The sequence below is a fragment of the Rhineura floridana genome, chromosome 9 (genome assembly GCF_030035675.1).
Source record: "Rhineura floridana isolate rRhiFlo1 chromosome 9, rRhiFlo1.hap2, whole genome shotgun sequence".
Taxonomy (NCBI): domain Eukaryota; kingdom Metazoa; phylum Chordata; class Lepidosauria; order Squamata; family Rhineuridae; genus Rhineura; species Rhineura floridana.
In genome coordinates, this window is record NC_084488.1 from 82,227,827 (window position 1) to 82,244,188 (window position 16,362).

At 40.3% G+C, this 16,362-nt stretch overlaps 1 protein-coding gene across 2 annotated transcripts in view; it reads right to left on the reverse strand.

Annotated features, from left to right (window-relative positions):
* The window catches only part of FGF2 (fibroblast growth factor 2), a 67,760-nt gene that overhangs the window by 16,637 nt on the left and 34,761 nt on the right, over positions 1–16,362 (reverse strand). The window lies entirely within an intron of this gene.

Sequence of the window (16,362 nt, forward strand, 5' to 3'; positions counted from 1 at the left end):
TGCCAAAAACAGTATAATGAAGGCATCTGCATAATATCAATAGGCTGGGATTTCCAAAGTGTAGCTGCCACACTAAAAGACTGAACAAGTCCTATATGGCACCCATAACATGGAAAGCACACCTTGAACTTGCCCTGGTAGTAAATCGTCAACCAGTGCAGAAGTTTTATGTGCTGATACGGTATCACTCTTGTCAACATTTGTGCCATAGCATTCTGCACTAACTGCAGCGCCTGGATCAGGTTGTGCTACATGGGAATTTCTGTGACCTTGGCTGACTGGCTGCCAGGATTTTTTAGTTTTGGCTTTTGGTTAGGAATTCTGACTGGTTGTGGGATGCTTAATTTTCTGCCTTACTCATAGGAATTTTGTTGCGGTTGGTATTTTTATTTATTTATTATTTGATTTATATCCCGCCTTTCCTCCCAGCAGGAGCCCAGGGTGGCAATGGTGGTATGGTATTGCATTTAGGAAATCATCAATGTCTTTTGTTTTTGTTTTTCTGTTTATATTTCATTTACCATTAACCTCACTCCCTTACAGCCATAGAAGCAACAACAGTGATTCCATGCGCTCAGCTCAACCCCATTAAACCCACTGATGATACACCTTGTTGGTTGCATGACGGTTTGTTTCTTACTCAATAGTGGTAAAAGAGAATTCACATACTGGGAAGTGTGGCTGCAATTGTTGTTGTTCCCAAGCTACTGTCTGTGAAGGTAGATCAAACCATGTGTGTTTTCTCTGTCAGTTATTACTCATTGGAATTGTGTTGGCTGTCAAAGTGAGTTTATAGCGGCCCACAAGGGAGACAGAAAAGGATAGAGAATCATCTTACTCTTACTCATTTCTCAGACCTCTCTCTGAAGTGAAGGGTCAAATCTGTAAAGAAGTTTGGAGCAGCCATGTAAAAAGGTAGGGGCAGGGGATTCCAGCCAGGGGGTTGCAAACCCTGCTTGGATATGGGTATCTTTGCAGACAATCCCTAGTCAAGCCTTACCAACAGCACAACTGAAACCATATCTCCTCAGAAGTAAATCCTATTGAGTTCTATGGGGCTTGGTAAGTGTGTCTACAATTGCAGCCTTCAGGGGCATCCATCTTTACTCGAGTGCTCCTATCTAACATCTCCACAACACTAGGTTCCTTTCTTCCTACTATGGCCTTCTGGTGACTGGGCTGGCCTGAGGGCACTTAAACCCTTCTTGCAAGAAGCAAGTAGGCTAGATTAAATGTTCCCTACTGAGGCTCTATCTTTTAGCTAAGATTTGTATCTTAATTTCCAATCAGAGAAATTTGTTTGAATTGTATGCTCCAAGCAACTGTGGTTGATGCTCAAGGTATCATGCTTAATGACATCACTAGGGCCCACCCCGTGACATCACTAAGACCTGCCCCTGAGACATCACTACAGCCCACCCTATGTCATCAGTATAACCTGCCCCCATGACATCACCAGGGCCCACCCCTGAAATCTCAGGGTGTGGGATGCTTATGACCTGGCAACCCTTCTTATTGACCACCAGTATTTCTAAGCCCATTCACTATCTCTTAGACAAACTGAGGAAAATATCTCGGCTATTCCATCTGGCTGCCAGTTCTAAAAAGTAAAGGGATGCTTTAACAACACCTAGACCCAAACATGAATGATTATTGGGAGCACTGTAACAATATTTTGACAGAGTAAAGCTTTGAAAAATTAAAGAGTTTTTAGTGTATATTTTATATGAAGTCTAGTGTGTATGTAAATATGTATGTTAGGGATGTGAGAAATTTGATTCAGTTTGAATTTCAAGCCAAATCTATCAAATTTGCACTTTCCAAAACAATATGAGACTGAAACACAGCTATCCTTCAAAATTTGCACTTATTCAAATTTTGCAATGCAGTTCATTAACCGACCAGCATTTACAAAAATGCATAATTAGGGGGAAATGTTCATAAAAATAAATATATGAGTGAAAATAACATAGAAGAATGCATTATATGATGATAAAGTGCTGGCAGAAATGCATACATTAGTCAAAAGTGCCTACAAAAATAAATGGGGTGGTATATAAATGCAATAAATAAATAAATAAATACTAAAATGCTGGAGAATTTTGAGGATTTTTTTTTTAAAAAATCACAAATTGCTGCAGAAATGTGGAGAACTGAATTTAAGACTGGAAAAATGAGAAACTGAAAGAACTGAAACTGACAGATCTTCCCATCCTAATGTATGTATAATATAGATAGATAGATAGATAGATAGATAGATAGATAGATAGATAGATAGATAGATAGATTAGATATAATACAGTTTACTATTTTAAAACTGTAACCTGACATATACTGTAGGAATGGACCCACAAGAACCTGAAATAAAGCAGTGATATAGATTTTGGTTCTTTAACAAAAGATAGTTTTCAGTCCACAAAATCTGACTGAATCACAGATCCCTTTTCTAAAAAAACCTGAAATACAGCCACAAGTAAGTGCAAATTTGCTCAAAGCAGCAGGGGAGGGGGCTGATAATCTTTACTTACTCTGCAATTTTTCTGAACAAAATCAAACACTTACTTAAAAAAAAAATCAAACATTCACACACCAGGTTGCTTAATGCCCAGTGGTAGGAAAAGGCAGATAACCCCAGAGCTCCAATGAGAAAAAATAGCTAAGAGGTGATTTCACCTCATGCACTCTAAATCAACACCACAGCCCCACCCATCTTTACTGGGATTCAGATGTGTCCTAATTCTAATTCATGAGGTCTGCTGACATGAAGTTGTATCCAATATAGCACTATGTTAAAGTCACTTAGCAGTATACATGGTTTGTGCCCATGAAATGTAGTTGCACAAGAGAATGCATAAGCAGGTTACTGTTAACTTTGTTGCCCAACAGACTGCCCACTCTATTGGGCAATGAATTTCTGCCAGCGCACTGGATTCCTCTGTTGTGCAACATTAAAACTTGCCCTTGCACTAGTGGACAGCAAACACTGGATGCAGCCCATCATGTTTAGTTTAGCCTCAAGGCTCTGGAAAAACATAAGCACAAATGAGGTGTGACTAGAACATTTACAACCAAACTGTTACAGAAAACAGAATGCAGGTTAAATAAAACTGATGTAGGTTTCTCTGTCTGAAGAAAGCTTACGTTGGCTAAAAGATTTTGTGCTACTACCCCTCCATGGGCAAAGAGCTGAGGGTGGAGCAGGAAATCTGTCCATGGAGACCTCCTCGGTATAGTCATAGAAATGTCCACATCTGCACCTCTTCTGCTATCAATACTCCCATGACAGTAGGCAGGGAAAGAGGGAGACTTTACGTCCAAAATCCTCCCATTCCCCTGACACATCCCCAGAATGGCAGAGAAAGTATGCGAGCCCTGGACTGGTGTACTTATTTCCCTCCCACCGGGACCAGTGGGAAAGGAAACATTTTTCATGCCATGAAAAAGGAGAGGAAAAAATTCCACCTCCACCTTGTGTCCTGCCAGCATGATATTTGGCATATCTTCTACCATGAGTCCTCTTTTCCTCACCCCTTTTGGATTGCTCTATTAAAAACTCAAAACAGGGAGAGTGGTGCCCTCCAGTGATTGTTGGACTCCAACTCCCATCAGCCCCAGGCAGTCAGCATGGCCAATGGCCAGGGATTATGAAAGTTGTAGTCCACCAATATTTATTTATTTTATTTTATTTATATTCCACCCTTCCTTCCAGAAGGAACCAGAATATCTGGAAGGCACCACATTAGTAATCCCTGACTTAAAAGATAAAGGCATTACAGAATTACAATGTGGAGAACTCGTGCAGTTTGTATGTGAGGAATGGAAACTGCCACCTCAGCCTCTTCAGCAACAAAAGGAGGCTCACCATCTCTGATGATGTCAAACTACCCAAGTAGACGAGAGAGAAATTTTATGAACACGTCAGTTGCTTGCAAAGGTTTCAGAGCCAATATGAAATCTTTATTTATATGAATACCAAAGTAGATAAATGTAATTCCCTTAAATTCTATCTTGGTGGGTCAGCAGCCAATGTTTTAATAGTAGTTTTAAAAACGTTGCCTTGATTCAATCCACCAGTGACAGCATTATTGACAGATTGTTAATAGGGTAAGCAGAGCATTTTGAAGGTACATTGGTGGTACTTAAGACCATATTTGCATGAGCTGTGAAGGGTTAATAACAATCTTCAAATTAGGGACCAGAGATACAGAGCATGGAGTCTTACAATTATTATAGAAGAACCACCCATCATCTCAGAAAAGCTGCACCTTTGGTGAACAGAGTGAGAAAGCTGGAATGGAAGATGAAGTGAAAAGGAAGAAATATTTGAGGTATGCAATACTTGCATGTAGCGTAATTAAGGGTGATATGAAGTATTTCTATCCTGGAAATCAGACTGGCCTGACTTACTAACTAGCATCCTTGAGGGCAAGACAAGATTTTATTGTTTTAAATGTATTTGATGAAAGATGTAAGCCACTCTATCTCTTTTGAAAAAGAAAGTGTGGAATATAAATCTAAGTAAGTAATAAAACAGTTGGGGAAACTCAGAAGTGATGTCATACTTTACAAAAGGAAACAGCAGTATTATAGCACAGCACCTCAATGAAATTATAGCTGAAGATGATAAATCCATGTGTGAGATAAACAAGGTGATCTATTATTTTTGTCATCAAGGAGTCATGAGAGATGACAAGGTTACAATGAGCTGAAGAGAACTGTTATTCCATTAAAAATGGTGTTTTTCATTCTATGTATTCACTCACTGTACCAAATGTGAATCCTGATTTGGTTTGGTCATTCTCATCAAACTCCACCTTCATAGCAGACATAACAAAACTTCAGATTTCCTTAGCAGATAAAGACCAGGATGCAGTTTGGTTTGTTTGTTTGTTTGTTTGTTTTGGACTTTAAAGAGGTCACAAAACTTCAACCAGAAACCAAAAGTGAGGATCCTGTAAATAACTAGAATTTTATTTGGTACCTCCCCTAGCCCCTTTTTGTTATAAGTACCCTAAGATATCATTTAAAACAAAGAAAATGTATATTATATACCTCCAAATGCTTGACCAATGTCTTTATGTTAGTAACTTGCTATCAGGAAGTGACAATGGGTTGGATCTAGAGTTACACAAGTAGGAGACCACTCATGCCATCGGTCTTTCCTGCCCACTAGTCCCCATTGCAGACCCCCCCAAAGCCTCTCCTGTTGGGTACTGAGGGATACAAGGGACTGTACTGGAGGGCAGGGGGGGGAAGCCCCCACTGGGTAAACAGACTTCTGATTCTGCTACTCTGGATCCAACCCAACCCAGATGAAGCCTTCTGTATCTATGTGAAAACCAGAAAAATTGAATGTTTTTAAGGAACTGCAAGTATTATCCCAGGGAGGGGGGAAGAGAGAGATTTTAGGGGAGGGAATGATCAGAAGAGGTTAAATAGCCTTTCTGCCTCACCATTCATTTTTCCACTCAAACTGGCAGCCTCCCACAAAGGTTAGTAAGAGAATTGGAGAAAAAGTGGACGTAGCAAGTAGAGAACAAAAGTACATGAAAGAAAAAAGATAGGCTAGTAGTTGGAGATGAAGTAGAGCATCTACACGTGTGTGTGTGTGTGTGTGTGTGTGTGAGTGAGAGAGAGAGAGAGAGAGAGAGAGACTTAAGGGATGTTTGAGAATATTTTAAAGAAGACAAGAAGGAGCATGGGATAAGGAAATTCAAGATGAAACAGAAGGACAGAGACAGAAATAGCAAATGGAAGAAAATAACTTCAAGCTTCAGCACTAAGAGCAGTGAGAGAAATCAAGACAGTTTATAGTGAGAGACAGAACAGGAGGTTGATATGTAGGTTGAGAGAGAGGAAAGGAGTAGGCTGATGAAAATTTACACTGGAATATGTCAAACATTTTCTAGTAGGATTTCTGGTTGTAAGTGTTAAGCATTAGAAAGTCAAAGGGAAGATAAATTATGGAAATCTAGAGCAGACATAGCCAACACTGTGCTCTCCACATGTTGTTAAACTGCAGTTCCCATCATCTCCAGCCAACATAGCAAGTGGTTAGGGATGATGGGAATTGTAGTCCAATAACATCTGGAGAGCACCATAATGGCTATCCTTGACTTAAGAGTCAAAGAATAACAAGTAGCAGCATTTACTTGGTAAAGCAAAGTACAGAATTGATGGGGCGGGGGGAAGAGTACTATTACCATGTGTAAAATTTGAGAAAACTTTAATCTTGATCTATAAGCACTCAGCAGAGAAAATGGACACTAGGAATCAGGTAGGAATGGAGGAAAGGGTAGTATAGGAAGAAAGTGGGACCAAAAAAAAGAACCCCAATTTAGACTGAATAGTTGGGAGCACGAAGTAAACAAAGAGACAAATAAGTCAGAGAAGCAGGATTTTGGCCAAAAAAAAAGCCTGTCTCACAATGTGTAAAACATGCATGAGGCAGAATTATGGGGACTTGATAATTTTATGCTGGATAATGCTGGGTACCTATTTTTTTCTTAAGAAAATACAGGTGCTTTCCTGAGCAGGTGATCAGCACTGTCAAACTGGACAGCACCAACCATATGTTCAACACTGTGCATGCAGTTCTAATTCATTAACAAGAATCATGTATACAATACTTCCATTTGCTGAAGACGGGGATCAAGCCAAGATATTTGTGTATGTGAACTTGTTCAGTTGTAACGTATTATCTCTTTTCTTCCCTTTCTCTACTGATGTGTATTTTAAATTTTTATTTGTGACCTGCGTTGCAATTTTGAATGAAAATCGATAGCTAAACAGCAATAATAAATAAAAAGTTGGACGTGCGAGTCCCAGTCCATTAAAAAGGCCCATTCTTGAAATCCTGCTTCCAAATATGGGCTATGCTTGCTGGAACTGAGTGCAAGTGACTTGTCATATATCAAAATGTGTAACATTTACTGTCAAACTGGAATCAGGACTGAATGACAGTGCCACATTACTATTTTTTTTTTTAAAAAGCACTCACCAAATATATATTACTTAGATACTAATGAAAACCATTTTACTTAACAGACACACATAATGACAAATTATTCAAAAATGCATACAGAAATTTAGATTATGGCATATATGAAATAACAACAAAATAATTGTTTCACTTTCTGTTACAATCCAAAGATTTCTAACTCATTAAGGTAGAAGGAAGACAGGAGACATTCGCATGAAGCAATATTTTGTTAACAATCCATTGATTACAACAGGGGTATGTTAAGAACATAAGAACATAAGAACATAAGAAGAGCCTGCTGGATCAGACCAGTGGCCCATCTAGTCCAGCATCCTGTTCTCACAGTGGCCAACCAGGTGCCTGGGGAAAGCCCGCAAGCAGGACCCGAGTGCAAGAACACTCTCCCCTCCTGAGGCTTCCGGCAACTGGTTTTCAGAAGCATGCTGCCTCTGTTACTAGGGTGGCAGAGCACAGCCATCATGGCTAGTAGCCATTGATAGCCCTGTCCTCCATGAATTTGTCTAATCTTCTTTTAAAGCCATCCAAGCTGGTGGCCATTACTGCATCTTGTGGGAGCAAATTCCATAGTTTAACTATGCGCTGAGTAAAGAAGTACTTCCTTTTGTCTGTCCTGAATCTTCCAACATTCAGCTTCTTTGAATGTCTACGAGTTCTAGTATTATGAGAGAGGGAGAAGAACTTTTCTCTATCCACTTTCTCAATGCCATGCATAATTTTATACACTTCTATCATGTCTCCTCTGACCCGCCTTTTCTCTAAACTAAAAAGCCCCAAATGCTGCAACCTTTCCTAAGGGAGTCGCTCCATCCCCTTGATCATTCTGGTTGCCCGCTTCTGAACCTTTTCCAACTCTATAATATCCTTTTTGAGATGAGGCGACCAGAACTGTACACAGTATTCCAAATGCGGCCGCACCATAGATTTATACAACGGCATTATGATATCGGCTGTTTTATTTTCAATACCTTTCCTAATTATCGCTAGCATGGAATTTGCCTTTTTCACAGCTGCCGCACACTGGGTCGACATTTTCATCGTGCTGTCCACTACAACCCCGAGGTCTCTCTCCTGGTTGGTCACCGCCAGTTCAGACCCCATGAGCGTATATGTGAAATTAAGATTTTTTGCTCCAATATGCATAATTTTACACTTGTTTATATTGAATTGCATTTGCCATTTTTCTGCCCATTCACTCAGTTTGGAGAGGTCTTTTTGGAGCTCTTCGCAATCCCTTTTTGTTTTAACAACCCTGAACAATTTAGTGTCATCAGCAAACTTGGCCACTTCACTGCTCACTCCTAATTCTAGGTCATTAATGAACAAGTTGAAAAGTACAGGTCCCAATACCGATCCTTGAGGAACTCCACTTTCTACAGCCCTCCATTGGGAGAACTGTCCGTTGATTCCTACTCTCTGCTTTCTGCTTCTTAACCAATTCCTTATCCACAAGAGGACCTCTCCTCTTATTCCATGACTGCTAAGCTTCCTCAGAAGCCTTTGGTGAGGTACCTTGTCAAACGCTTTTTGAAAGTCTAAGTACACTATGTCCACTGGATCACCTCTATCTATATGCTTGTTGACACTCTCAAAGAATTCTAATAGGTTACTGAGACAGGACTTTCCCTTGCAGAAGCCATGCTGGCTCTGCTTCAGCAAGGCTTGTTCTTCTATGTGCTTAGTTAATCTAGCTTTAATTATACTTTCTACCAGTTTTCCAGGGACAGAAGTTAAGCTAACTGGCCTGTAATTTCCGGGATCCCCTCTGGATCCCTTTTTGAAGATTGGCGTTACATTTGCCACTTTCCAGTCCTCAGTAACAATTGTTACTTGTGCAATTATCCCCTGCTGCAAATATTTTACAATCTTTATCATTTGTTTCTTTATATCCATATGTGTATCAATTGACAATAACACTTCATACATCTGATGAAGTCAGCTATAGTCTACAAAAGGCCTATGCCAAAATAAATCAAGATGTTTTTTATTCAATTAGACACATGCTAAACTGAGGGGAGGAAAATAGAGTGGTCAGTTGAAGAAGAGGACAGGGCTCCTGCACCTTTAAGAGTTGCAAAGAAGAGGGAATTTCACCAGGTGTAGCTTGAAAGACAAACTACTCCTTCTGAAATGTGCTCTTTTACACACTGCTTAAAGGTGCAGGAGCCCTGCCCTCTTTATCACCTGCTGAGTCTGGAAGGAAGACATCATGGGCATGGGCATGGCATCAGAGAAAGACTAAAAGAAAGGAAATACTTTAAATAAACACAAGTTTGGAAAATACAAGACAGAACTTATGTGACAAATAGGCAACATACCAGCAAACGAGAGAGGCAACACGGTGCAGTGGGTAGAGTGTCAGACTAGGATAGGGGCAATCGGAGGAGCCTTGAGCTCCTTGGAAGGAAGGTGGAATATAAATGTAATAAAATAAATAATAAATAAAATAAACACAGTTCTATAGATCTTCACAATTCCCCCCGCCAAAAAAAACCTACAGCATCCCATGTTGAGGATGAGGGTTAGCTGTTCATAGATAATAAGAAAAAAATTCCACTAGGCTAATTCATCCCCCTTGTGTGAAAATGAGTGGCACTCTGCACCTGGCCTATGTCTAGAAATAATGCAATGCAAGAAAGACTTTAAAAAGGGTTCTGGGGGAGCAGGAGAGGGTCATTGTTCAAAATGCTGTTATCACTATTTATAATCCCCATTTGTTTTTGGCTTTTTGTTTTTGGAATTTTCTCATGCATGAACATTTCCTTTGCCTCAGTGTTCCCAAGCTCGAGAAGGATTTAATGGTATTGTTACACTAGCCTTACTTCTCCAAGCAATGAGAACTTCCAGAAGACCTTTGGAAGGTCGTAATTGGAGGCTTCTTGGCATTTCAAAAAAATATTTGTGTTTATTTACAATATTACAAGTTGAATGTAGGTAGAAGCACTGCTTAAACATGCCAACAGATAACTAAACTGCACCATTCCCATATCAGATCTCTAGATTAAGACCTACCACCCCCAAAATGCTGGCAGCGTATAGATCTCCCCCCCCTCCAGTAGTCAGCTCTCTGTGCCTGTCCTACAACACTTCTAGACTGTCGTTATTTTTGGATGGGATTCAGGTTGTGCATTAAAGTTGATTTTGAGCTCTTGCACAACAAAACCTCTTCCCCAAAAATCAGACTTTTTGCAGTAAGGAAAGTGAAGGAAAATGCACTGGAAAGTGTGAGATAACATTTGTTTGATGCACAACTAACGAACCTCCCTGCTCAATGAATGCTCAATAAATAGCGACTGCCATATAACCTCCCCACAAACTGTGCGCAAACAAATCAGGATAAATACTCCACAAATGAGTCATCTGACAGCCACCCTAGCCTCCCTCAGACTGTAGTCTATTGTTCTTTTCACACCACTTGGCTGGGGGTGAAATCTAGATGAGTCATCTCTTCTCGGTTCTCATGAGCATACACAGACAATCAATACTCCATTGTCAAGTCCAAGTATTGCCTCAGGCAAGCTACATTGGTAGCCCAACTTACAGAAATCTAATAGGAAACCCATAAAAATTTATTTAACACAGAGGACATTGTAACACAAGCAGACTTGTGGTGTGAAAAATATATTCAGTCTCTTGCCACTCTGTGTATATTTTACTAAGTTTCAGTGATGCTCCTTTTAAGAGATACCTCAGTCTTTCCAAACATGTTAGGCGATAGCCACATACAAAGCAAAATGGCTTGGAAAAAAATGTGAATGTGGTGAAGAAGGGAGGAAAATCAGGTGGAAATTTATATTTTTGTGTTTTTTGTGTTGTACTGTATATGCAAGTACCACTGAACTTTGTGCTTCAACATTTTGTGTCAAAGTAACATATCAGCATGCCCAGAAGAAACTGGAGTTTACAAAGGAATTAATGATTACGTCAATGTCTGCTTTTAATCTTCAGAACATACTAGGAGTGATGTAAGTTACTGTAAGCACTTCTGTTCTAAGAACTAATCCACAGATGAGTTCTTACCTCCCAAACAGCAACTATTTCTGATATATGACTTAAGTCCATCTGTGCAATTACATACAAATAAATGTTTACAGGCCCTTCAATGAGGTGCAAAGATAATTAATAAATTATATGTTTCACACACTCAAAAATACAAGTATTTTTACTTTGATCCCAAAGATATGCAGTATAAGTAGACTAATATGCTGTATTCTGTTATCCACTTTATGGAACCAGTGTAGAAAAAATGTAGTGAGTAAATGAAGTTAATACACCTACAACCACATAAGGGTATGTAATCAACATGATTGTTTTAGTACTACTCTGTATTTTAATGCTTTCAATGTTTCACTGTATGGTTAAATATGGATTCAAGTTAAGTCAGTCTTTGCCCAGACTTGTTTCTGATAGCAGAAGGAACCTTCTAGAATTACAATTTTTGTTCATGGATAAGAATAATGTCCCAAGGACTTACACCCATATCTCCTCACCAGGCAAGTATATGATGAGAATCCCAGATGAAAGCTAACATATTCACATTTCACTCACAAAGATACATAGGTCTTTCCAGTCATACACTTTTGTCGCAGGGGTAAACTGCAACTATACTTGTGAACAAAACAAATGTTGTTAGTGGAAATACAATGCCCAGGAATATTGGCACATGCAATACAAGAAATGCAGTAATTATCCACCTGGCTACCCACACCTCCAAATCCACATTAGCTATCTGTACCATTGAGATGAAGGAGGTGTGAAAATTGGAGGGAGAAATATCAATAATTTAAGATATGTAGACAATACCATACTACTAGCAGAAACCAGTAATGATTGGAAACGAATGCTGATGAAAGTTAAAGAGGAAAGCACAAAAGCAGGACTACAGCTGAACGTCTAGAAGACCAAAGTAATGACAACAGAAAATTTATGTAACTTTAAAGTTGACAATGAGGACATGTCAAGGATTATCAATACCTTGGCAGAGTCATTAACCAAAATGGATACAATAGTCAAGAAATCAGAAGAAGGCTAGGACTGGGGAGAGCAGCTGTGAGAGAACTAGAAAAGGTCCTCAAATGCAAAGATGTATCACTGAACACTAAAGTCAGGATCATTCAGACCATGGTATTCCCGATCGCTATGTATAGATGTGAAAGTTGGAAAGTGAAAAAAGCAGTTAAGAGAAGAATCAACTCATTTGAAATGTGGTGTTGGAAGAGAGCTTTGCACATACCATGGACTGCAAAAAAGACCAATAATTGGGTGTTAGAACTAATTAAACCAGAACTACCACTAGAAGCTAAAATGATGAAACAAAGGTTATCATACTTTGTCCACATCATAAGAAGACATGATTCACTAGAAAAGACAATAATGCTGGGAAAAACAGAAGGGAGTAGAAAAAGAGGAAGACCAAACAAGAGATAGGTTGATTCCATAAAGGAAGCCACAGACCTGAACTTACAAGATCTGAACAGGGTGGTTCATGAGATATGCTATTGGAGGTCACTGATTTATAGGGTTGCCATAGGTCGTAATCGACTTGAAGGTACATAACAACAACCATTGAGGCACAGTTCTGGCCTATCCTCTGCCCATGTCTTTAAAAACCTACAGTTCACTCAGCTTCCATTCCTCCAAAGCTAGCAGATCACATAGCTCCCTCCAACTCTCAATGCAGAAGCTGAGGAAAGATTGCAGTCTAACACTCTGAGAACACCACATCCCCTTGCAATTGACACCCTGATAACTTTCTCCTCTAACCATCAAAAGATATTATGCCCACATTCCAGGCTATGTGCAGCTCCTGTGACTGGCTGATCAGAGGCCCCTGTCAATCAGAGCTCACCTGGATCAAGAACCTTAAAAATGGAATGTTGCCAACATTCCTTTGTCCTTAATCTTGAAACTAACTCCAGAGGCTACTAAATTCAGATATGATCATAAAAGTAAGTGTTGCTGTGCTAGTTTGCCTAATATAGGATTAGATAGGTCAATATTCTGCTGTAATGTTTTATTTCCTTTGAAATTGTGCCTACTCACTGTTTCTTCCACTGTCCTAAATAAACTGCTTAATTGGAATTCTGGGATGTACTAGTTTCTGGACAAACTCAAGGGCTGTTTCATCCCCCATGTTGCTTAGACTGTGCTACATTACTGGCTTACAGTGCTTGGTGAATCAGGAGGGGTGACAGTCTGAAACTGCCAGGCAGGAAGCTTGGAATTCATCTGGCTGTCCCCCTATTCTACTCCCAAGTAGACCCTTGTCAGGCAGTGGGAATCCTGCACCCTTTTCCCTAGGTGACAAATAAGCAGTGATGACAAGAAAAGAGAAAGTTGGATGGGACACGCGTTGCTGGTGAGCTACTCCACTGGGTTGGCACGGGAGCAGGGATCGCCATTCTTCACAACCATCTCCTGACACATTTAGAAAGACCAAACACTCCCTTAAAAGGGCCATCACTAACTCCTAATAAAATGTAAACAAACTGGCAAGAGAGTTAATACTTTACATGCCACAAGTCTTCTTGTTTTACCTGCATTAAGACAACAATATATATGTGTTAAATGTGCCATAAAATCCTCTGGAATTATGAGAACACTGAGGGGTAGGGAATGCTCCTACATTAAACATGGTTATGCTTCAATACAACTGGGAGTTTAATTACAGGATTCTGTTTCAAAAACAGATTTTTAGTCAGTGCATTCCAGGACGCGTTATGTTCCTCAGCTAATCTTATTATTTTCATGAATGCCACCACTTTCATTTATCTTGAAATTCAAGTGCACCTAATAAATATAACATTGAAAATGGAAATGGACTGCCTTCAAGTCGATCCTGACTTATGGCGACCCTATGAATAGGGTTTTCATTATATTTGCATAAAATAAAATTCTGTTTTAACAAAAATTCTTTTGCAGGTCACCCAACAAATCAGATAAAGTATTTTAATATTCCATAAAAGCTGCAACTAAAAAACAGCTTTCTTGTCTTTTTTTTTTAGGTAGTCTTCTTTCTCCCAGCTACATGGGCTTGTCACCTCTTTTTATTCCCAGTTTCCTTGATTTGCAAATAAGTTTAACCCAAATCCTTTTCATACTCAAAGCAACAATTGTGTCCATGACCAAGAAGCCTCTCTGTAATAATGCTTATGGAATGGGACAAATTGTTAGGAGCCAGGGCGGGAGCTGCAGGTTATACAAGCATTGGGATGAAAGAGATTCTGTGCTTTGACGGGCATGTCTGGGATTAAGAACATAAGAACATAAGAAGAGCCTGCTGGATCAGGCCAGTGGCCCATCTAGTCCAGCATCCTGTTCTCACAGTGGCCAACCAGGTGCCTGGGGGAAGCCCGCAAGCAGGACCCGAGTGCAAGAACACTCTCCCCTCCTGAGGCTTCCGGCAACTGGTTTTCAGAAGCATGCTGCCTCTGACTAGGGTGGCAGATTGTTAGGAATCTTAGGACTGGTGTCCATTGTAAGTAGCAGACATGCAGAGCAAGATGCAAAGCTGAGGCCAGTGTGGCTGTGCATATACTGAAGATATTACATGGAATAAAAGGCAAAGGTAATGGCTGCACTGGTACTACAAGAAGAGTGCAAAATACAATGGTGGGATAAAAAATATGGATCCTGGAGACTGGATATTTGCACCTGGGGCAAGTGAAATTCCAAGGTGAAATGGCATAATGTAAGGAACACAAATGGTGCAAAGAAGATGAAAGGACAGAGCTAGGATTACTTATGTAGGGAAGTTCTGAGGTGCAGCCAAAAGCTGAAGATAAGGGTAACACTGAAGTCCATCAGTGTAAGAGCAGCGGAGCCTGAGGAAAAGTGACTATGTAACAATCATTTGCAGCAATTAGGGACAAACTAGGATAAAGTGGGTGATAGTGATGTTAAACAATGTGACGGGGCACACTCGGAGCTAGTTTTAGCTGTTAACGAGGAAGACAGTATCCAATGTGTAGGTAGTGGGTGACGATGGGAGAAGATGCATATAATAATGAGCTAGAGAAATAGTTACATGGAGGATAACCTACAAGCTGCACCACAAACATGGGACCATAACTTGGGCTGGCTCATGTCCGCTGAGAGCCTTAGGTACTTAGGAACAGATTGCTCAGTAAAAGCCAACAGAGCTGGGTAGTGTAGCTAGCAGAGTGGCAAGTGAGTGGCAGATTACAGAGGAGCTGCAATCTTATGCACATTTACCTGGAAATAAGTCACCCTGGGGCTTACTTCAAAGTAAATAAACAGATTGCGCTGCCAGTCTGTTACAGATAAAACTAAACAAGAAGAAGTTGTGCATGACAACTTAAAGACAAGCAGATTTATTGTGGCATGAGCTCTTGTGGACTGGTTGTCACTGCATGACGTGGCTTCTAGCCTATGGAAACTTAAACTACATTAAAACTGTATTGGTTGGATCCAGACTAAGTCAGTTGGGTCTCACTGAAATGAGGCAAGTTAGTAATTTTCCCACTGAAAATGAGGCAGTAGTAATGATTTCAGTGGGAACGATAACTACGTCTGTAGAAATAACTCCCTTTGAATTCATTGAGGCTTACTCCCAGATAAGTGGGTTAAGACTGCAGCCTAAGTCTGGATCCAACCCATAGTACCACAAGGGTCTAAGGGAAAAGAACGTGCAGAAAAGGACAAAGATGCACATTAGTTCCCAAATTTAGAGGAAGAGATGGAGCCAAGGCTGGGAAAGCTGTGGTGGGGAAACAACAGTGAGGATGGCAACAGAGAGATGGCTCTTACTCTTGAAAGGATGTTGCCTACTATGAAGGGTAGAGCTGGTTTACACGAGGTGAAAAGTTGGTGCTAAGTAAGAGCAGCAAACCCACTATCAATGGCTCAACTTACTGGAGATCATATACTTGACTGTGGGAACTGCAGCTGGTGAGAAGAGGGGCAAGGCAGTAGTATTTATTATTTAGACAATTCAGTAAAAAAAATGTAAAAACAATGCTCCCCAGGCACGATTCACACAGGCAACTCACTAGCTACAGTTCCCACAGCCAATTCCCCCTGACAGAGAGAGTGCATCATAAACATTTAGGCTGCAGTCCTATGCACACCTGGGAGTAAGATGCACTGACTTCAATGGGATCTACTTCTGAGTAGACATGGACAGGATTGTGCTGTCACGACTTATGGTGACCCTATGAATAGGGTTTTCATGGTAAGCGGTATTCAGAGGTGGTTTACCATTGCCTTCCTGTGAGGCTGAGAGGAAGTAACTGGCACAAGGTCACCCAGTGAGCCCCATGGCTGTGTGAGGATTCAAACCCTGGTCTCCCAGGTCGTAGTCCAACACTCCAACCACTACACCACACGAGCAAAATTCACAA